This window comes from Miniopterus schreibersii (genome assembly GCF_964146895.1).
Source record: "Miniopterus schreibersii genome assembly, chromosome: 12".
Classification (NCBI taxonomy): Eukaryota; Metazoa; Chordata; class Mammalia; order Chiroptera; family Miniopteridae; genus Miniopterus; species Miniopterus schreibersii.
In genome coordinates this window covers 53,824,014-53,847,056 of record NC_138112.1, presented here as the reverse complement: position 1 = coordinate 53,847,056, position 23,043 = coordinate 53,824,014, and positions in this window count along the sequence as shown.

Below are 23,043 nucleotides of genomic sequence, written 5' to 3'. Positions count from 1 at the left end.
TCTGCAGGCCTTGAATGGGATATTGGTACACAGAATCCCACTGCTTATAATACAAAGTATGTTTGAGAATTTTGTCTTCTTGTCTTAGAAAGATGAATATAAGAAGCCTTCATATGTGCAAATGTATGGATATTCAGAATTGCTAGAGTTAATGCATTGTTTGAAAGAATTGTCTTTGTTTCTGTGCCAATTTTAATTGCCTATTTGAGCAGAAATGCACTTTGAGTTATTTTTAGTCCTGTACATTGAATTTAGAATTCAGTAGATTTATTTTCCACCAATACAAATAACAAGTCTGATATATTTACGGCAAGTGGAGGGTGCAGCACTCTATTTTTAACCCTACTGGTTCCTAAAAATGATGCATTTTTAGTTTAAGAAGCAACCAGTCAAGGAAATCCAGTCTATGGAAACATACTCCAAGGAAACACACTCTACCTCTATAAGAAATCACCACAACCCAGCACTTGTAAAATTGCAGCTTGATAAAATTGCAGATTTTATAATAGGAGGAGTATCTGGGGAATGGCTGTTGTCTTCTGGCTAACGTTTGCATTTCTTTGCAGGGTAGAGATGGCCCCTCCTGGGGGTGCTGCAGTTTATGCCTGTCAGATAGGTTTAGACAGTTGTGGGTTGCAGTTAAAGATTGTCACTCTATAGGATAGTTTTCAGAACTTCATTTATATAATTCTCTATTGTTAGAAAAAGTAATAAAGTGATTTATCAGAGCAGATTCTCCCCTAACTGCTATAATTCAACATTTATGCTATAGTATTTTGTGGAGAATTTTTGCATATAAGTCCATCAGGGATATTGGCCTGTAATCCCCTCTCTCCCCCAGTAGTGTCTTTGTCTGGTTTTGGTATCAGAATTATGCTGGCCTCCTGCAGTGAGTTTGGAGGTATTTCACTTTTCATTCTCTGTAATTTTTTGGAACAGTGGAGAAGGATACATATTAGTTCTTTAACTGTTTGGTAGAATTCACCTGTGAAGCTGACTGGTCCTGGGCTTTTGTTTGCTGGGAGTGTTTTGATTACTGCTTCAATTTCATTGCTAGTAATTGGTCTGTTTAGATTTTCCTTTCTTTCTGGTTTAGTCTTGGAAGGCTGTATGTTTCTAGAAATGTATTCATTTTTTTCTAGATTGTCCAATTTGTTGGCATATAATTAATCATAGTGCTCTTTAATGATCCTTTGTATTTCTGTAGTGTCAGTTGTAATCTCTCTCTCATTTCTGATTTTACTTGGTCTCTCTTTTTTTCTTTTCTTGATGAGTCTGGCATAAGTGTTCCATTCTTCATGTTTGCATTTTTTGACATTGACTATTGAAGATTGAGTATTGTGTTAGAATCAAATAAAAAATGTAATGCTCAAGGCAATAAAACTAAAATGAGGAATTGTTATCAATTATTTTACAGAACATTTAGAATCACGGTAGAAGAATTAACTCAACTCGATTAATACATCCATCATGACTATTTCTGAATAGAGCTTTAGCTATATTAGGGATAATTTAATGGAAAATCTGCACTTTCAGAATGGTGACATCTATGGAACCTGTCTGTGCTATAATGTACAAAGTACTTACAACTGTGTGCTATACTTTCTGATAATTTATACTTCCAAAGTCATACATTCTATTACTTAATTAACAGCACTTATTACTTTCCGGCTTCTTTACAAAGCATAGTGACTAAGATAATCAAATGTTCTATGAAATGTTATGTATTAAAAATGAAATTCTATTATGGGGCAATTTCAATGTCACCCTTTAAGCTTAGCAGACTTCTATAATGAAACCTATCAGCTGCTCTTTTCTGCTATAAAATTTGAGATTCTCAAAATGAAATCTTTCAGTTTTGTGTAGCTAGCTCTTTTCAGCTATTGTAATTTTAGTTGTTTGGCTCAAAGTATATAGACTTATTTAAAAATAATTTGTCAAATACATGTGAACCACTGAAGAATGAGACCAGATCTAGCTGGTTTGGTTTGCTCAGGGCTTAGAGCATCAGCCCTCAGACTGAAGAGTCCTGGGGTCATTTCCAGCCCAGGGCATATGCTTCGGTGGCAGGTTCAACCCCTGGCCCCCATTGGGGTGCGTGGGGGAGGCAACCAATCGATGTGTCTCTCAGAATCCATGTTATTTTCTCTCTTTCTCCCTTCCATTTTCTCTAAAAAGCAATGGAAAAAAATATCCTCAGGTAAGGATTTAAAAAAAAATTAAAAATGAGGCCAAGCAAATCTGTTTGAAGTTTCAGAAGTAAAATTCACTTACAAACAGGAGCATAATCTGTTATATTTTGAAAAGGAACATCTATTCTTATATATTTTCTCTTTCCCTTCTCGAATACACATATCATTCTCTATTGCTTGGTTTGCAGAGAGAGGGAGGCTAATATTTATCGAGTGCCTTTTACACTGAGTGGAAGGGGTGGGGTTTGCGCGGAGAGCTGTCACCTGCCTGCATCTGACAGGGAGACTGCTGCGGGAGCGCCAGGATGGAGCAGGGGACCACCTGAGGGCCACAGTCACGCAAGCTGGGGTGCTGGTTTGGGTGGAAGCTGCAGGTGGCAAGGAGGGTCTGGACTCTGGATACAGACTGAAGATGGATCTGAAGGCAGCGGCTCTGGGAAACCCAGATGGAGCTGAGGCAGAGCTCGAGGGAAAGAAGAGTCAAGAGTGACCCCCCCCCACCCCCCGGCCTGAGCGAGGGAGGAACGGAGCTGGCAGCTCCGGGGGCCCGGGGCTGATCCAGGGCCTGAGGACAGGGCCTGGGGACGGAGAGCTCAGGGCCTCGGCCTCCCCCATCCCATGCTGCACGCTCTCAATGGGAAACATTTTAATGGATTAAGTGAACTTGATTGTAACAACTGACCCAGCGTTCTAAGGATTTCAGATCGGGATTCGTTTTTCCAAGATGCTTTATTGAATATAATGAGTCTGACAAGAAAGAAAGGAAGAGAAAGGCTGGGAGAGAAGAGCCAAGGGCTGAGAGGGAAAGGGAAGGAAAGACGCCCGAGTTCCACAGGCTTCCTCCCGAGAGCCTGAGGTCGTGACAGGCAGGGTCCTGTCCCCTCCTCCTAAGTCCGAGCCCCTGATTTGTGAGGCTCCTCCTTTGAAGTACTAGATTCTGATAAGACCAAATCTACCATTTTCTTCCCTAGTCTAAGGCAGTGGTAGCTGTTTTTACAGTTATCTTTGTGTTTTTACTTTTTAATTCTCCTACAATCCATGTAATCAATCCCCTGTATTAAAATCAATTTTTTAAAAAAATGCCCAGAATGGTTTCTATCACACTTAGTATAAAACAAGCACACTTCTTTTCATAGTTCTTAACACAAGTCCTCAATTTTCCTTCATTTGCCTTTATTCAATAACCAGTTTGCATAAAGGCTGTAATGCTATCCATAGCGATTGTATAATAGTTGTTGGGATATTTTGGGCTGTAGCAGAGCAGCTATATTGAAACATGGGTAGAAATTTAAGTTGAGCTGTTACCTTTTTTGTGTGTGCAAATTTTGGCATATGAATGGTTTTAACCTGTAGGACATGGCTCACATTTTTCTAATGACACACTCGGTATTTTTGAATAGTTCTCAGGAGTTGAAATGTTATGTAGATTTTTTGTGAGGGAAGGCATCTCTCCCTGCTGTGGAGCTGAGTGACTGTTTTATGTCTTTGAAGATAATTAAAAATCTCTTTATTTAACCAAGTCTGACTTTCTTCTCTGTACAAGCTTCAGAGGAAGAGTTCTTTTTTATTTTTTAAAATATATCTTTATTGATTTCAGAGAGAGGAAAGGAGAGGGAGAGAGAGATAGAAACATCAGTGATGAGAGAGTCATTTATTGGCTGCCTCCTGCACCTCCCCTGCTGAGTGTGGAGCCCACAACGCCGGCATGTGCCCTGACCTGGAATCGAACCTCTATCTCCTGGATCCTAGGTTGACACTCAACTGCTGAGCCATGTCTGTCTGGGCCAGAGGCAGAATTCTCAAAGTTTCTGTGAACCTACATTCTCCTTTGATCTACCCCATTAAATCCTGACAATGAAGGAACCATTTCTACTGAAAAAGTGAATTTCTCTGGATAGTGTACAAGTACATAAATTATATAGGTTACTTTTTTGGGCTGTTGTGGAAAGATAGCATTAAACAAACAAAATCTCAGCCACTTCACCAGCCCTAGAATTTCTCTACCTCCAGAACTCTTAACATATGAGATAATTAATGTCGAATACTTAAATATTGCTTTTCACTGGGTCTTCTGTGTTTTAACCAACTTTTATAGATTTTTTAATTGGTGATTTGGCATCCATTAATTACAGGACCTAAATTAGGTTCCTGGACCCAATTCTAATAATGTGTGTGCCCTTAAAGAATTTGAAAAATAAAGCCGAGGCTACTATTGCTCTCCTGGATGTAGACCCCCAGCCCCTCTGAGGTCAATTGGAATACCCTAGAAAGTGGTACTACACAGCAGAGGTCATGCAGGACCACCAGCAGTGTATCAGTTTTGTTTTGTTTTAATCCTAAGAAAATATAGGGAGAAATATGTCTGATAGTCATAAATTGCATGGAAAAGATTAAGTGCAGTAAATGAACAGCGAGTGCTATGAGGCCAGAAGTGCTATTGTATACAGTGTCTTAAAAGGTAACAGTGGCCAAATACATGAATGAAGAAAGGATAGGAGCCTTGCATCTATCTAGGAAGAGCATGCAAGCTAGAGGGATTGGCAATATGCAAAGACCTGAACATGCTGGTTTGGCTGCTGCCAAGCAATAAGGGGGCAGGTGAGAGGAGATGAGATACAAGAATATGACTGACTGGTGGAAGGATTAAATGATATAGTAAACACAAAATATTTAGCATAGTGACTTTCAGGTAGTAAACACTATTTCTCCATTCCATCTTATTGCAATTCATAACACCCACAATCTAGGTATTTTTTAAATCCACAGCTTTGCTGCTCCGTCCACATTTTCTGCACAGAGTGACTCAGTATGTCCTCAATGCTCAGTTGCCTTAGATTCAACCTTTCACAACTTTTTCTCTTGTCACTCATATGATAATTATGACATTCACAGTTAATAGCTGAGCTTTTAATCACACTCATGACAGTTATTACACTTATGAAAAATGAAAAGCTCTCCTGAAGTCTGCAAAATTTTCTGATTTTTCCTATTTATGGATTAGAGAGGTATAGGTATGTTGATATCCCCAAGCCCCATTACTGTATTATATCCAAAATTATTGACCAAGAGAAATGCAAAATATGGAAAGACATGCGAGACTTGTTAAGTGAAAGGAACAGGCTGCAAAACCATATGTAGAACACCCATTATTTTAAAAACAGTGTGTGTTTATGCATGCGTGAAAGGATGCTAAAATGGTCTTGACTTGGAGTTTTAGCTGAGTTCTCATAGATGTGAATTGTTAAATATCTTCATCAAAGTGCTTGACCATCAATGTAGGATATGTAGTGGGGTGACAAAAAAAAAAAAAAAAAAATCCCTCTCAGGATTAGCTTATTTCCCACACCAAGTCCAGTCTACGTAATACACTCTTAGAAAGCTAAGAGTTCTTTAGAGCAGACAGAATGTGACTATTTTGGGAGATACTTGTAAGTGTACTGAGTGATTCCTGCATCCTGTTGAGAAGGGGTGAGCGATAGGCCTTCTTATCCTGAAGCCAGCTGAAGGGCTCTCTAAGAGAATCCTTTAGAGAACCCAGCTGTGTCCTCTGGGAGTTTTATGACACAAAGCTGGCATGTAACTCCTGCCTGAAGTGGTCTGCGGCAGCAGAGAGAGGGGGAGACCTGTACCTCTAGAGCTTGGTGGGAAATGGATATGTGCCTAGGTAGGCCCCCAAAAGGAGGCAGGAGGAGTGCTTCTCCAGAGGCGCACCGCCCAACGGGAACACTTAAAGGACAGGGGCCCCACGCAAGGGTGGGCCATTTGAAAACTGAAGAGAAGATATTGCCTATATCAAGGAAGCTGCAGTCAGAGGATCTCTGAGGAACCTCAGAATGCTTCGATACAAAACAAGCTCCCAGATGACCAACCCTGAGGACCTCAATACAGATGTAACCATGCCAGTCACATAAAGCTTCTCCTGACCTTACCTTCTCCCTCGCCTGCTCCACTTCTGGAGAAGCCAGAGGAGTCCTGCTGGATAAGGGGGAGGAATAGAAGCCCAAGATGGACAAATATTGAAGAGGCCACTGTTCCTGCAGCTTCTGCCTCATTGCATGTCTCTCACCCAGCGGCAGGTCCAGGCAGGAGAGAAGAGAAGCTTTAATGGTGAGGGGCAGCACTGATGCAGATTGGGTTTAATAATATCATGTTAAAGGATGCTTTTAGGCAGGTAAAATCAAGACTCTCATACAAATGTAAAATGAACCTGCTTCCAAGATTATATTTAATTTACAAATTAATGAGGAAAATAGAAATATACCCGGTGCAAGTTTTAAGAGTACATGTAATGAAGGCTTCACTGTAAAGCATCAGTCTTTGCCAGGGGCTGGTGCACACAATAAGGGTCAGATAAGTGCTAAGGACAGTGAGTCGAGTAAAAACTCAGAGGAAGAAAATAGTACCTGCAGGCAGACTGTTCTGGTCAGACTCTCGAGCATAGGTACGTACGTATTAGGAATAAAGGGTGAGCAGATGGAAGACAAGGAGGGCCTCTTAGTCAGCAGAAACAGTTAAAATGGAGACTCGAAGATCGTGTTTCCTGAGATTAAAGAATCATTTAACTGAATTGGGCTGAAGATTTTTGGAGTAATATGAGATAATATTAAAAATGTTGGTGAGAAATAGGACACCTGCTTTGCTCAGCACTTTATTCCCAGTCCTTGGCTGGAGTGCCTGACATTTAGCACGTGATTAATAAATATTTTTTGTATGAATGATTGGTCACATTATTCTGAAGTGAAACAGGCCATGAAGTTTTGGATCAGCAAAGTAAGCAGAATGATATTTTAGAAATATTAGCAGAGAAGGGGGAGAGGCATTGGAGTAAGAAAGATTCAGGTATTAAGTGCTAAGAGCTTGAAATGAGGATGGGGGTGGGGGTCTTTGGAAAAGTAAAGAAAGTAGTAGTATGGGCTCTTGTACAAAGGTAGGATCTGTGGGCCAAAGGCATGGAGAGAGGAAAATTATTAAAGGGTATTCCATGTTTGGGTTATAACAAGAAATTTGTGTTGAGAACAATATTTCCAATTAATTTTCCAGTGTTTGGACGGAGAAGACATTTTTTCTTGTAGGCACACAAATAAAATTTATAGGATCTTTGAAGGCGAACTTTGAAATATTTTGTAATTTTCTTTCCGTTTTTTTCACCAGTGCCATTTTTATCTTGACGCCTTTCTTTCCCATTGAACTGGGCCTTCTGTCCTTTCCTGAGCTTCTCTCCATAATCTAGAAAAAGACTGTGTCTTAGTCTAGGTTCCTCCAAAATGCAGAGCCAGAGACAAAGACTTCCACGGTGGTTATTTATTTTAGGAAGTTACCCTAAAGAACAAGGGTAGGGGAAGAGTGAAATGACGAAATAGGATAGAAATCCCATTTAAAGATGTGTGGGCAACAGAGGCTTGTAATTGGATTGCAGTTCAATTTCTCTACCTGCCCAATCTGACTTCCCTGGGTCCCCCGTAGGTGTTAATCCATAAGAAACTCCCCAGTAAGTCTCCTGCAGGTAAATCTCTATGTCAGAGTCTCTTTCCAGGGGACCAGACATAGCAAGAGAGGCAACTTCTCTAATTGTGAACAGCCAAGAAGGAAGGAGGTCTGCATGTGCTTCTGAGCCACCTGAGGGTTCTCCTTGTGGATTTTGCCTTCAGAAAGTGCGCTTGGGCCAGCTCATTGTCTGGTTACTGAAGGAGCCTCACCCTCCAGGAGACCCCCTTTGTATAGTGCTACCTGAGATAGGGTGAGGCTGCTTGTTCCAGATTTAAAGTCTTGTTCTTTGATCAGCTTTATATAAAATAATAATATTTTGGTATCCATCTAATTGCTTTATCTCTAATATCATCCTGAGCTTAGGCATGGTGAAATATTTGAGTTATTTATTGGGCTATGTCAAATTCCAGAGAACATCTACCTCATAGTGTTATCATGAAAACTAAATGAGATGCATTTAAATTGCTTAGCATAGCACCTGGCGCTAGTAAATGCTTAGAAAGCCTGCCCAACATGGCTCAGCGGTTAAGCATCGACCTAGGATCCAGGAGATCTCTGTTCGATTCCTGGTCAGGGCACATGCCAAGGGTTGCGGGCTCCATCCCCAGTCGAGGGTGTGCAGAAGGCAGCCGATCAATGACTGTCTCGTCATTGATGTTTCTCTCTCTCTCCCCCCTCCCTTCCTCGCTGAAATCAATGAAGACGTATTTATAAATGAATGCTTAAAAATTAACTCTATTGCAAAGAACATGATTCAATGCCACATTTATTTTAAAATGTATCCAATTTATTCAAACCCAGATCACTCTGAGCAGTCTTTTAGAAGCATTATGCTGGTGTGAAAAATGAAGGTCGAAAGGAATTTACGGATTAAATCTTGTTTTTTGGTCAAGAACCCCCAAACTACTTATATCTGCCACCTCAAAATTCAGTTATTTTCCTGTGATCTTCAAAGGTTGCAGAAAAATAATTTTTTCTTTCTTTGCACTGATTAGTAGTTCACATGTTTGTAAGTCTTTCCAGGCACCAGAACAACCATCCAAACTAACAACTCTCTGAGTCTTTGAACCTCATTTATTTATTCTTTCATCCAACTGGCATTTGTTGGTCACTTACCCTGAGCCAAGCTTTGAGTGAGTAAAACTCACACTATTTAATCCTTCCAGGAAGAGAACTCCTGTGCTACAGTCATTTCCTAATAGCATCATTGAAATTCTTTTTTCTCGAGGACTTTATGAAGGCAGTGCACATCTTGACACAATTTAAAACCAATTACGTGCAACGTAGAGCAGTGAGTTGCATTCATTCTCAGCGAGCCTCCTTCTGCATGGAATGAAACAATAGGAATGATGCCAAGGCTGAACTGTGAGGAAGGCTGTTTTTAAGGTTCACCCATGTGTAGAAATATGGGTCATCACGAGAATAGGAAGTGCTTTGGGCTTTGGAAACATGCAAGCCTTGGATGAAACCAAATACCGTCGATATGATTGTTATTGGCCTTTTCAGTCCTTGAAGATTTTTGTGCAAATTAAATAAAACAATACAATAACTTAGTACAGTGAATTTCTTGGCAAAGAGTACCCTCTCAGTGAAAGATGACAATAGTAGTAGTAGTAGTAATACTAGTAATGGTACCACTAATAATAGTTGTAAATATATCTGCAAAATAAAATTCGATTGTGGCAGATCCCATTCAATAGCTGCCACCTTTCTTCTTTTTAACAGAACCCTCTTTTTTTTACATTTAATATTACTGTTATTAGTTCCAGGTATACAGCATAGTTGTTAGACATTTATATAATTTACAAAGTGATTCCCCCAATAAGATCTAGTACCCACCTGGCACCATATATAGTTATTACAATATAATTGGCTCTGTTCCTTATTCTGTACTTTATGTCCCCTCCTTTTGCACAAGTAGTAGACAGCTCCAGATCTCAGGGAAGCTAGCCTTTCCCACCCCACTAGCTCAAGATGATTAGTCATAATTGTTTCAAATACTGTAAGACATTAAGACCTCGTTTCTCTTGACCTCTTTTGCAGATGACTCTGTTTCAGACTCTCTTAGGTGGGATTAAGTTGTAATAGAAGGAGATTCCCTGAGGAGCTTTTGGGAAATGTTCTTCATTCCTGACAAAAAGGAGAAAGGTGCATACAGATGTCTCTTGTCACTGTGACTTTCAGTCCTTTCCTTCCTTCCCTCCTTTCTTCCTCCCTCTTTTTTTTCCTTCCCTCCTTCCTTCCATCTGGCTGTGTGATGCTCAGAATTATAGAAGCCATGGTGTGGCTTTAAGGTGACAGCCATAAGGAAGGAAAGCCAGCCTGCAGAGGAGGCCAGAGCAGGAAAACAGAAACAGTAGGGCCTCTTGAGAGTATGTGAAGTAGCTGTCTTTAATTGCCTAAGCCACTGCTGGTTGAATATCCTACTATTTGACGTCAATGTTGATAGTAACAAAAGTAGTCATTAGTATGGCACTTGTTCACATTCTTCATCATCTGTTGGCCATAGTGGTTGTGATATGTAGAGAAATTAGTTCAAGATAATTCTCATAGGAAATTGTAATGACCATTGGTGAATGGTCCTCCTTGTTATGGTGATGCCTGAATAATTGTCTGCCAGCTCAGTCTTCAGCTGGAAAAGCAGCTCAGCCATGTTCTGGAGTTTTCCAGAAGTACTCTATGCTTTCAGATCACATGTGCTCTATTAAATAACTTTGTCTCTGCCTGGACTGGAAGAGGGCTCTGTGCAGGGCTGGTCCTGGTTCACACTGGGTGTAGGAATAGAAGGTGCTGGAGTTTAAACATCACCTCCTTTCGCTGTTTCTGCTCTTTGGTTCAATATCAGCTGAGACTGGCTGGGTGAAGGGTTGGTGCTCTTGCACTGCTGGACCGTCTCATAGGAAGTGGGTTAGAACACAAGGATTGGTGTCACTAGAGTTTACCTGCTTGTCCTTACAGGGTGGGGCCAAGGCAGTGTTTCTACTATGCTACCAACCTGCCTACTAATGGGGGCTCTCCCTCAATAAGCCCGTCCTTTCCTTCATCTCCTTTCCTTCAGCTTAGACCCCTGGGCTGCAGACAGCAGTGGTCTAAGGTTCACAGAGCAACCATGAGTTATGGTGATAATGGTGAGTTTACTGAAATTCCCTAATTTGAAGACTACAAGTCATAGGACAATCAACTAATTGGGGAAGTTGTTGGAAGAGTTGACGTGTTCCACCACTATAAATTGTGGCTCAGACAGGGACATTGCTTAGCTAGTGAATGTTGTGCCAAACAAAAGCACATTGACAATTTATAAAAATCAACAAATGGTTGGGGATAATTGGTAGATTTTATGAACAATGTATTTAACTTAGAAAATAGTTTACTTTCAGCTTAAAAAGAAATTATGTTTAAATTTTGGAGTCACGTATTTATTTGTATGTTTGCTGTATTTCCATCATGGTTGCTATTTATTTAAAATATTACTTTTACTTGCAACCAAGAGCTTCTAACTGAGGAATTTCGATGAAAAGAAAGAAAATTATTTCATCCCAGCAGCCAGAACAAAGAGTTTACTTGTCAATGGAATTTTTAGTTCTGGCAACAGATAGATAAAAGCCAAACACTGCCGACATTGGTGAACTTCTGCGTCTTTTGAAAATCTTCTTGGCACCGCTCTTCTTGCTGTGGCCTATGTCAAGTTTATTTCAACTTGTCTCTTGCTCAATCCAAAGTAAGTGGGAAGACACAAAACCACATTTTTTATTAAATGTGAAGCCCAGACATTGGTGCAATTCAATTGTGAAAGAAGAAGCCAGGAAAATGTTCCAGGTTTCACTCACCCTTAAATGAAAGACTTTCCATCACAAGTATATCTTTCTTTGTAAGTAACCCCTGGATTGCTTTGGATGCCAAGACTAACACAGCTCAGATTTTACTTGTTGGGAAAACATTGCAGGCAGCTACCTTGATTTTTAACATCATTCCAGATATTTTCAAAAATAATCTTTCTGACATTGTCCTTTTGAGACTGATTCAACTAAATTAAGAACATCATGATTAGATTATATAGGCTATTAATTATTAAAATGAAGAGAAATATGGCAATGATAAAAATATACAGTTAAGTTTCTTTATGGCTATTTCTTAAATAAATACTGTGGTGTGTGGGTTTTCATTTTGTAGTCATTCAGATCCTTATGATCCTTCATGGTTTCTTAAGGTACACTGTTTAAGGGGAAATCCCAATAGGTGGGCCTTTTACCCCTTATCAGGTATTGATTCTCTGCTTTTATATGTTTATATATTGAGGTTCCACAAAAAATTAAGCAATTTACAAATATATACAACTATATAACCACCATCCTGCCCCAGTCATGATAGAGAACATTTCCATTACTTTCAAAACTTTCCTCATACTCCTTTGCAGTCAATCCCCACCACCCCTGGCTTCAGCAAACACAGTTCACCTTTCAATCACTGCAGGTGAAATTTACCTATTCTAGAATTTCTTATAAATGAAATCAAACAGTAGTATACACTTGTTTGTATCTGGCTTATTTGCCTGACTTTTTTTATTATTATTAATCTAAGTTGTTGTATGTATCAATATTTTTTTAAATGGGTGAGTAATAGACTATTGCATTTTATTGCCAGAGAAATTTTTGCCTACCCCAGGGTAGTAAGATTTTTTTCATATGTTTTTTTCTATAAATTTTATAATATAGTTTTTGTTTTTTGGTCAATGACCTATCTCAAGTTAATTTTTACAGCTAAAAGTCAAGATCCACCACCCCAGCCCCCCCGCTGGCCAAACAGATATCCTGTTCTCTAGCATCAACCTTAACCACGTTTGCATGAGTCTATTTTTTGGATTCTGCATTTTTTTCCCCTGTAGATACCTATTTTTTCACCAATCTCACACTCTTGATCACTATAGCTTTACATTAAGTTTTGAAATTAAGGAGTACAGTTCCCGTTAATATAACTTTGTTATACTACTTTGTTATGTTTCAAAATTAGTTTGGCCAGTCTAGGTTCTTTTCATTTTCATGTTGATTTTAAAATTGGCATATCAATTGCTACAAAAAGCTTGCTGGGGTACTTATTGGGATTATACCATACCTATAAATAGTTCTTTTATTTAGTTACATATATTTATCCTTTTGGTCACTATTTCTTACTTTTTATAGATTTCAGTTTCTACCTGGTATTATTTCCTTCTGCTGGAAATTTTCTTTGACTATTGTTTTATAGCATGATCCTGATGACAATTAATTTCTGTGCTTCCATCTCTCTGTCAAAGTCCTAATTTCACCTTTATTTGAAGGATATTTTTGCCTGATATAATGATATATGTAATTTATATTATATTATATTATGTTATTATATTTTGCAGTTTTTACTGATGTGATGTCAACCATTCTTAGCGATGCTCCCCTGTAGCTAATGTTTCTTTTTCTATAGCTGTTTTTAAGGTTTTTCTTTACTAGTGGTTTATTTTCCTTGTTGTTCATTGAGAGCCTTGCAACTATTGGTTTATAATTTTCACCCAAATATTGAAAAATTTTCGACATTATTGCCTCAAGTAAGTTACTTGCTAATCAGTTTTATTCTTTCAAGGCTAATTGTTCATCTTTGATATGGCAGGTTTAGATAGTGTATTCTAAAGATACTTTAGCCATAATACTAAGATGTGAGCTTTCTGGAGTCTCCACTATGTGCCCTGTGTGTTCAATGAGGACTCCACTGTGGCTGTTGGAAACTCAGGTGTCACCCCACTCTGTGTCAGTCCTGGTACTCTTGACTTCTCAGGGTCTTGTTCTTTGCCCAGCATCATGGAGGATCAGCCTAAGCATGTGTGCTTAGCATTAAGCCAGATTCTCTAGGGGACTTGTACGAAGCTCTTTGAAGGCCTTACTTTGTGAAGAGCTCTCTTTTCTGGTACTCACTTCCAAATACATTCCAGCCACCTCTTCCCCCCAACTCTGATTTCTGTCTCCTCAACTCAGCGAGAATGCGGAGATCTTTCTGAATTTCTCCTCCCTGATCCATGGACCAGAAAGTGCCGCCAAGCAGAACGCCTAGAAGATTCTAGGATTCACCTACTTTTCTTCTGTTCATGTGCACAGCCCTGCCTTCTTGTTGTGCATTTCGTCTGGTTTTCTAGTTGCTTAGGGCAGGAGGGCAAGTTCTGTACCAGTTACTCCATCATGGCCAGACGCAAACATCTCTGACTTTTAAAGGGCAGTTTCCCAGTTGAAGTTATTTGGAAACCACTCCTAAGTATCTATTTCTAAACTGTATACCATAAATACTAGATTGAATTACAAAAACAAACAGAATTATAGAAAAGATACATTATTTTCTTGAAGAGATAGGTTGAGCTAGAAACAAATCACTGCCTTATGTGCAGGTGTTCTAGAAAGTAACTCTGGAATCTGTTCCACTTTGGGGTCACCACATCGCAGTCCTGGGTATAACCTGAAAACACTCATACTGTGTAATCTGAAGAGACTCATAGCATATAAAAGACTTTATGAACAAAGAGACTTGGAGGTAAAAACCATCCAGAAACAGACACAAAAGTTGTGCATGTGTGTGTGTGTGTGTGTGTGTGTGTTGTGTGTGTGTATGGGGGGTGGGGGTTGAGTGCTGAAGAAATCTAATGGGAATCTACAAGTGTGTGGAATTCCAGTGCAGAGTTAGTTAAGTATTCTAGGAACCGTGGGTGGCCATCTTGAGAATAAAATCCATTAATGAATTTGCTTCTGAACTCTTTGTTCTATAATTTTAAGTGATCTTGTCCCTTGGAAACTCATTTGATGAAGTAGTTGGCCTTCAGTAAACCTCCGTGTACTCACTAATGTATTGAAAGAATTACTGGTAATGCATCCTGATGATAGATTAACTCACCATAATAATCCATCGGAGTAGAGCTTTTATACTCTATTCCTCCAGAGGACTGTCTAGGGAACAATCGGTCCTAAAGATGATTCCATTTAATTAGTCTGGAAAGTGCAATGATAACATGGACTGTTTTCATCTTTTAGACGTAGGACATTCTGGAGATAGGCCTCACATGGAGGAGTTGATAACTGTGGTTCCTAGAAAGAGGCTGTCCTGTTCTCTGTGTTTTTTGCAACAGGAAAGGGCCCCTTTTAGAGTTGCCTAACTTGGGTTGTTCTTGGGAATCCATTTGAATGGGTTCTATTGACGTAAAAAACGTCCAAATCTGTAGGGAATTTTTATAACAGTTTATTTGAGCCAAACTGATCACATATGCTGGGGAGCAAGATCTCAGATTCCCCCGAGAATAACAGTTTTTCTGCTTCTTCTATGCATTTGAAATTAAGGAGGGAATGTGTATGGAGGTGGGAGAAAGCAAGGTGAAGACTGAATTACAGGATAGTTAACAAGATTATGTGCTCTCTTGAGAGTTAGTGCCCCCTTTGAGGGTAGTACTTCTGGTATTTCAAAGGTGTATTCTAGATGCACAAAAACAATGGACAGGGCTGGCTTAAAACCTTCAATAAAGAACTAATAGGGCCCTGCCTTCATGGCTCAGTGGTTGAGGAACAACCTAGGATCCAGGAGATCTCATTTTTATTCCCAGTCAGGGCACATGCCCGGGTTGGGTTGCAGGCTCGATCCCCAGTGGGGGCGTGCAGGAGGCAGCAGGTCAGTGACTCTCTCTCTCTCATCATTGGTGTTTCTATCTCTCTCTCCCTTCCTCTCTCTGAAATGAATAAAAATATATTTATATATAAAAAAAGAAGTTATAGGGCTGGGGCATGACTACCTACCATGACCTGCCCAGTTAGGAATTTATCATCAGGTCATCCTGTGAAGTTACTTTCCCTAGAGCCCCCTTTTTTCATCCACAGTTCTGTGCTTATGAATAGATTTTGAGCATATAACAGAGGTGTTGTCAAGCAGTCTGTTTTTTTTTTAAATGGAGTCTGGCCAGGCAACCACGTATATCAGATCAGATGTGGTACAGAATGTTGGTTTTACTCTGTTTCTTAAGGGGTATAAGATGGAGAAGCGGGACTGACACAGTAAGTCAGGAGTGGAGGCTGGGGTGATTTATTTCAGATATTTTGGTAGCAGTTACATAAAAGGCTGCTTTGAGAAAGATTCTGGGGCCATAGCCTGGCTCTGCAGGAGAGTGTGCTGTGATCAGTGAATGGTGCCTGCTCTGAGTCTGGGAGAAGAGGGGAGCAGGGACATTTTTTTTGGCACTCTTTCATGTAGAGACTAAGATTGCTATAAATTTTGTTATGAGACAAAAGAGACAAAGTCATGTGGGCACATGAGTACAGGGCCATATTGCTGGACTTTGCTAACTGTGATTGAGAAATAAGTCTGAAAATTAGCGATGGGCCTGGATAAGGGAGGTCAGAGGCAGGTGCGTTGGTGAAAGAAGGTTAGAGAGCGTGTGGGTGGCTTTCTTGAATAGAAAATATGAAAGTGAAGTTTTAGACTTTCTTGGAGGTAATATTTTTTTTGTATGTGTATAGGTAAGGCTATTTTTGTTTATTTTTTAAAGTAATTTTTAATTTATTAAAATTATAAATTCAGAAACTTTATTTTTTGCTTTTCCTCAAGATTATTAGTTCATCTTATTCTATTTATAAGCCAAGCAGATTTTGATGATCATTGATTAGTTCGGTTTCATTTACAAACTTGGCCTATCAAGATCCCTCTAATATTTTAAACTTTATTTATTCTATTTCTTTTTTCAACAGTTCAAATTTGTTACTAACAACCAAAACCTTCCCAAATACTTACACGATTGCAAAAAAACTAACAGATTACAAATGGTGGATCTGAAACTGTTTACCAAGGTTAAATACCATTATGCTTTTCAAACAGGTCACAAGTCATCAATTACTCAATGATTAACACAAGGCTAATCCGTTAGATCCTTTCAAGTGTCAAGTTATTTTAAACAGAGATCATTTAAATATAAAATAGACTCCCAACTTCAAATTCTTAGTTTATCATTCAGTAACACTTTGGTTTAAAAGTAGATAAATATGGCATTAAAACAAAAATTTCTTCATGGAATCCTATGAGAAGCAGATATTAAATCTTATATGGGATATCAAGGTATAAGGCAGAAGAGATAGCTATACCAGGATACCCAAGGACCGTGAATAACTCTAGGTGACAACGAACCAGTTTCCAAACCTAACTTTTGTGCCAAATTTGGGCTATAACTATTAAAATTGGGAAAGGCTCCCAGCTCCTGGGACTCTCCCCTATTTTAAAAGAGCGAGGTAAGATTCACATCACATAGAATTAACCACGTTAAAGTACACAAATCAGTGGCATTTAGCATATTTACAGGGTTACACAGTCGTTATTCCCATCTCATACCGGAACATTTCATCACCCAGAAAGGCACCCCTGTACCTGTTACGCTGATTCCTCAGCCAGGCCCCCATGCCCTGGGGCTCCCTACCTGCTTCCTGTCTCTCAGGGTTTACCAATTCTGGATATTTCAGAGAAATTAAATGATATAGCACATGGCTCTCTGTGCCTGCCTTCCTTCAGTTAGCACAGCATTGCTGTCTCATCGATGACGCAGCAGGCCCCCACTCCATTTCTTTCTCCAGCTGGCTAACACTCCATTGAGGGGCCCCCCCGCATTTCATTTGTCCACCATCTAATGGCCATCGGGGTCATTTTCACTTTTTGGCTTTTGTGAGTTGTGCTGCTATGAAGTCACATGCACGTTGTTGCTTAAAGACCCGCTTCCAACCCCTCACTTTCGAGAAGCTAAGTACTGACCCAGTTTAACGGGTAATCCTGAGGTTGGCACATGGATCAGGGCCTCAAGGCCCAAACCCGTGTCCTTTCCCTGAGAGGCCGCTATTCCCCGGAGGCAAAGGAGCAGGGAATGAGCCACTTTCTTGCAAGGGGATGTCAGAGCTGCCTATTTCCTTGCATAAGAGAATCAGAATTGGTGTGTTCCTCCCATTCTCAGGCAGTCTGCGACTAGAAAGGGGCTGAAGGGCTTGGGGGGAAAGGCATGTGAGTGATTGCGAATTATCTCTACCTTTACAGATGGCCACTGTTCTACTCCCTTTCAACCTACCTCAGGGGGCTTCTGCCTTAGACACGGTATTGGCTAATATGATAATTAGTTTTAGCTTAGAAATTATCGGGAGGAAATAGGCTCCGAGAGCAAACAAGACCTTGCTCTGTTGGTGTCCTTTTGTAAACGATTCCCTCTAGTGGTTTGAAATTATTGCTATTGGGTTGACAAGATTTCTGTCTTCAAATGTGTAAGTGCGAGAGGCCCAGGATATTTATTATTGATAGTAATCCAAACAACAACAATAATAATTCTGGAGGTTTCTGGCTGTCACCACACAGAGCAACCCAGGGTGACTTGTTAAAATATTTATTATTCAAGTTACTTCCTGGCTTTACATTCTGGTTAGAATAAACTCCAAACTCTTTCCTATGCTTTATAAAAACCTCAAAGGGTTGAAGCCTGCCTGATGCTCCAAACTTTTCCAGGAATGTCAACGCCCCTGGGAGGGGGGGCCGGCCAGGAGCTTCTCCGCCTTTGTCATTAGTTGATCTTCAGCACCTGGAATAATGCCTAGCAAATGGCTGGTGCTCAGAAAAAGTGTGTGAGCAACTTGTTAAAAACCAAAATCCAGTGAATATGAAGATCAAATTGGCTTTATTAAGCTATTGATGAACCGGGCAGCATCCCATCCAGCAACTAGAAGAGTGCTCCAGGGTTGTACTAAATGTAAGGTTTTTGTAGGAAGAAGGGTGGGGCACCAGAGCTATTAACAAAAGAAAAGATTATTTTAGACCAACTCATCTTCTCTTGGGGGGGAGGGAACCTCAAGCGTTTTTATCATCCAGATTGCATGGTTGCCTTGGCCCTTTTGAAAGAAAGTCACAGTGGCAGAAGAAGTGAGCCAGCAGGGCTTCATGGACTCAGGAAACAAGCTGCAGAGGCAAAAGGAGGGCCCTTGGAGACAGGTTTGGGGGTCAGCCTGGGATGAACTGCTCCCCTGGTTGTAACTCTCCCAGAAACCTTCAGAGCTTAGGAGAAAGAAAAGCAAAGATACATGCCTGAGGCAAGAAGGGGGGAAGGCGCAGGCATGAGAGAGAAAGAGAGAGAGAATGTGTGTGTGTACTGGGTCCTTTGCCTTAAGGATTTTGTATGTTTTCTAAAAGCAGCAACTTTAAGGGAAATCACAAGGGAGGATCTCAGTAGAATATTCAAAGGCTTTCTAGGTGTGTCCTTTCAGGGTTGAGGACTCTACTGATTCTACTGATTGGTTAGCACTAGGGTAGGGGGTCATTAGTCATTGCATCTGGTCCTTATGTCAGCCACGGCATTGCTTCCTCTGGTTTGGCTGCTTTTCTGGGCCTGGAGCTGAAACACAACTGAGGCCTGGATGTTATCTCTAGTTTGACAAAACTCTGCCTTTGTGGTCAACGGATCCGAGTCTTTGTTCCTAAGATTATTGGATTGGTTGTACAAGGGAGAAGGAGTCAGGGGGGTCAGGGTGCCAGAGGAGGCCAGTTTGAAACAGCTATTTGCCTCAGTTTCCCCATTCCACTTGCCAAAGAAATTTCCTACCTTTTTACTCTCTTGCCTCAGCATGAGGCACATACTCAATTATTATTAGCTACAGTAGTAGCTTAAGGGTAGGATCAAGGCAAATATAAGATGCTTTAAGAAGCTTATAAGAGACCTATTTTGTGAGCGGTACACCTTTCTGTGTCTCTCAGTTGAATCTACCGAGCAAGCTGTTCCTACAGGGCAGGAAGACAAGCGATATGTGTCCTAATCTCACCTCTACCAGAAATTCATTTAATCTCCCTGGACCAGTTATCTATCTCTGATTCTCAGTTTCTCCATTTGTAATGGGGATTGGAGATTTTAGTATGAGTTTCTCTTCGAGAGGTCGTGAAGTCAAAATGAGCTAAAAGGGCTTAGAGCTCTCTGAAAGAAACTGACAATATAAATTTAAAGAAGCTGGTGTGATTTTTAATGTTGTGGTTGAAAGGTAATGCATTTATACCGTGAATCCGCCTTAATAATTTGCTCGGTAACAGCAACATGAAATGGCCCTGAAGAAGTCTAGGCGTAGCTGGCCTCCCTGGTATTAGCAAAACTGGAGAAATATCAATTAAGATAAATACCCCAAGGCCAAAAAGCTATTAGCTTTTGGAGCCAGGAAGAATCTAAATATCTTGCTCAGAACTCAGAATAGCCATGCATAAATTTTCTCCACTGCATCCTATGACCCAGAGACTAGAATGAAGTGCATTCATTTTATAAGAGGAGTGGCTGAAGCACAGAGAAGTTAAGTGAATTGCCTAAGGCCACACAGTAAACCAGCAACCATTGGAATCCATTATTTCCTGATTTTGAGTCCTGAATCAGAACTTATTAGACTTGGTTGATATCCTAGCCTGATTTGGAAATTGACTGGACCTTTCTATGAATCTGTGTCACAAACCATCATGGCAGAATAATTCTGAGATTTCTTCCAGCGTAATCTGTCAATCACAGCCATTTAGGTGCCGTGCTTGGTACTGTTGCTGTTTTAATAATATGCAAGTACTCACTTAAGACCAAGGCCAGTTTAAGACTAAGTTGTGAAAGAGTCCAAGTTTGCTTTGCTGCTCAGGAACACAATGCCCCAGGTACTCCTGGCTCCTTATATCAAGTTCTACTGTAGTTATTCACCCCCCTCCCCCACCTTGTACATCAAAACTTACTTGCTCCATGTCTCTGTGCCAGTGCCCATGGAAGAGGAATTCTTCTTAATGTGGTAATGGAGGCAACAGGCACTTAGTTCAACTGTCATAAGAATTTTCTGGTTCCCAAACTTTTATACCTAAAGATCATTTCATTTTTATTTTTATATCCTCGTGGATTCACTGTTCTAAAAAGTCTCGCTATCAAGCCAACAGCATATATTAAGTAATAATTAATTTGTTTTCCTATTTTTAATTAACCAGGGGCTTAAACAGCTGCCAGATAAGGCTCCTGGTCAGCATGAAATGTAAGCAGTGTGTCCACCCTGAGATGATTATATCCTATAAAAACTAAGAAAATTTCTAGCTTTGCCATATGCAAATGGACAACCTCAATTTGGCTTTAACTATATCAAAAATTTGCTTTTAGAAATCTATTTTCCTCTGTTTAGAAAATACTTCAGTTTTAGAAAACCCAGACTAGGAACCACTGACATAACCCAAGTCATAGCTTTTGGGTTAAATTATGAGTTCATAGGGCCAGCAGGATCTTTATTTTATTTTATTTTATTTTATTTTATTTTTGAGACCTTTAGTATTACTTGCAGGTCAGCATCTTAGCTGAAGGTTCAAGAAGCATTTTTGCCATAATGCACAAATGTTTGCTAGGTGCCAGGAATTAATGGGTTCCAGACAAATGAGCTTCTGCCCTTTGCGTCAATGAAACGACATGTAGGAAGAGCAGGCTTTAAGCTTTCCTTTTCTAAGAGTCACTTTTGGCTTCTAACCTCTATTAGGAAATAAATGTGGTACAAAATGTACGATCAAAGAAAATGAGGAGCACAGCTAGTTTACATATAGAAAAGTTTAGCCATTTTTTATCAGAGAGAACCATGGGGCCTCTCCTCCTAAAACTCTTCCATTATGCTTTAGAAAAGATTTAGTTCCAGCCTTGGCTAGGATTTCACTTAGCACTGCTACAAGAAATGTTTATGTGGTTCTTTTTTTTCTATCTTGTCACTTAATTTGGGGGGAAAACAATCTTTTCTATCCCAAGGTTGATATATAGGAAATAAAACACTATCATGCCCCCCCACATTGGCCGATTCTTCGAAATTCCCTGTTTTTGTCTCACCCATCCTCCCAAGCCCTCAGGATCTCTCCCAATTCAGTAGTTTACTACCCTTTCAGGATTGTGATCCAGATATGTCATACCATGTGTCATATCACACCGTGACTCAGAAACTCCTAAGGAAAGAGTAGGCTCTCCAGCCTGACATAGAAGATCCAGTATAATTAAACTTGACCTCCCGCCCTTTAATTCTTAGTCAGCTTTCAGGGATCCGTTTAAATGCACTTCCTCCAAGAAGCCTTACCTGCTGGCTCTAGCTGGGTGAGAGTGCTTTTCCTCTGGAGCCTTACAGCACTTAAACTTCTCTCTATGCTGCCTTAAGTCATGGCCATGTGGTCATCTTCTCTCTCCCGCTAGATGCTTAACTCCTGTGGGTGAGGGCCTAGGTCAGACCCTTGTAAGGAGGGAGCCCTAGACGAGATGCACGGAATGGGTGAGTGAGTGAGAGAGTGAGTGAGTGAGGGAATGAATGAATTCAGTTCTCAATACCGGGGATCAAAAGTCTATATTTTTCTCAGTGTTCAGTATATTGTGAGTCAGTGATTTGGGCCATGAAACATTTGGAAGAATGCTCCGATTCTGCTGGAAATGGAGACGGGGCTAATGAGGGCATTTACGTTATTTTTTTTTTTTGGTTTTGTTTTGTTTAATAAAAAACTCGCCAAAAACAGTGGGAAGGAGAGAGAAAAGTTTCCATGGCAACCTCCAACGCTGTACCTCTGAAGATTCAGTTTATATGTTTAAAGAAATGTGCCTTCATTTATTCTTCCTGTGGAGACTGGGACTTAGTTAACTGCTAAAAAGTTTTATGGAGGAGGTTTTAATGATGCCTGTCATTTGGGGGGGAGGTAAAGAGCAAAGAAAACTGATTAAAGCTGATGAGATGCACTCAGGTCAGACTTCTGCACTTTCTGATTTATCAGAATAAATGTGTATGATGAGTGATGAAGGTCAGTGACTAGGCTGACCTATTGCCATGTTGTGTTCACATTGCCCACCTCATCACATTATTAGCTTAAAAGAAAAGAAAATGAACCTTAGTAAGCTAGAGTTAAATTGATTATCAAATGCAACTATTTTGTGGGGTAGAGAAATATAGAAACTTAATAAATCAACCAATGTTTATGAAGAGAGGCAGAGTATACAAGGCATAAAACTTGAAGTCAAAGTTAGTTAAAAATCATATTTGCTCTGGCTCATGTTAAGAGCTCAGAAAATGTTAGATGATGGTGATAATGGTGATAGTGGCAATGATGGTGCTGATGGTGATGAGATGATTTCCTTCTGTGCACAGAACTATGCTATGCATCTAGGATGCAGAAAGTGAGCTCTTGCAAAGGCATTGGCCCCAAGGAGATGTGATTTAACCTGGGATATATAAAATAGTCGCATGTTACAAGTTAAATAATAATACAGTTCAAACTTCTTAAAACATCGTCAAGGCCCCTGATTATGTCTTCTACCACCCTGCTCCTGCGACTATATTCTGCTGCTACTCCC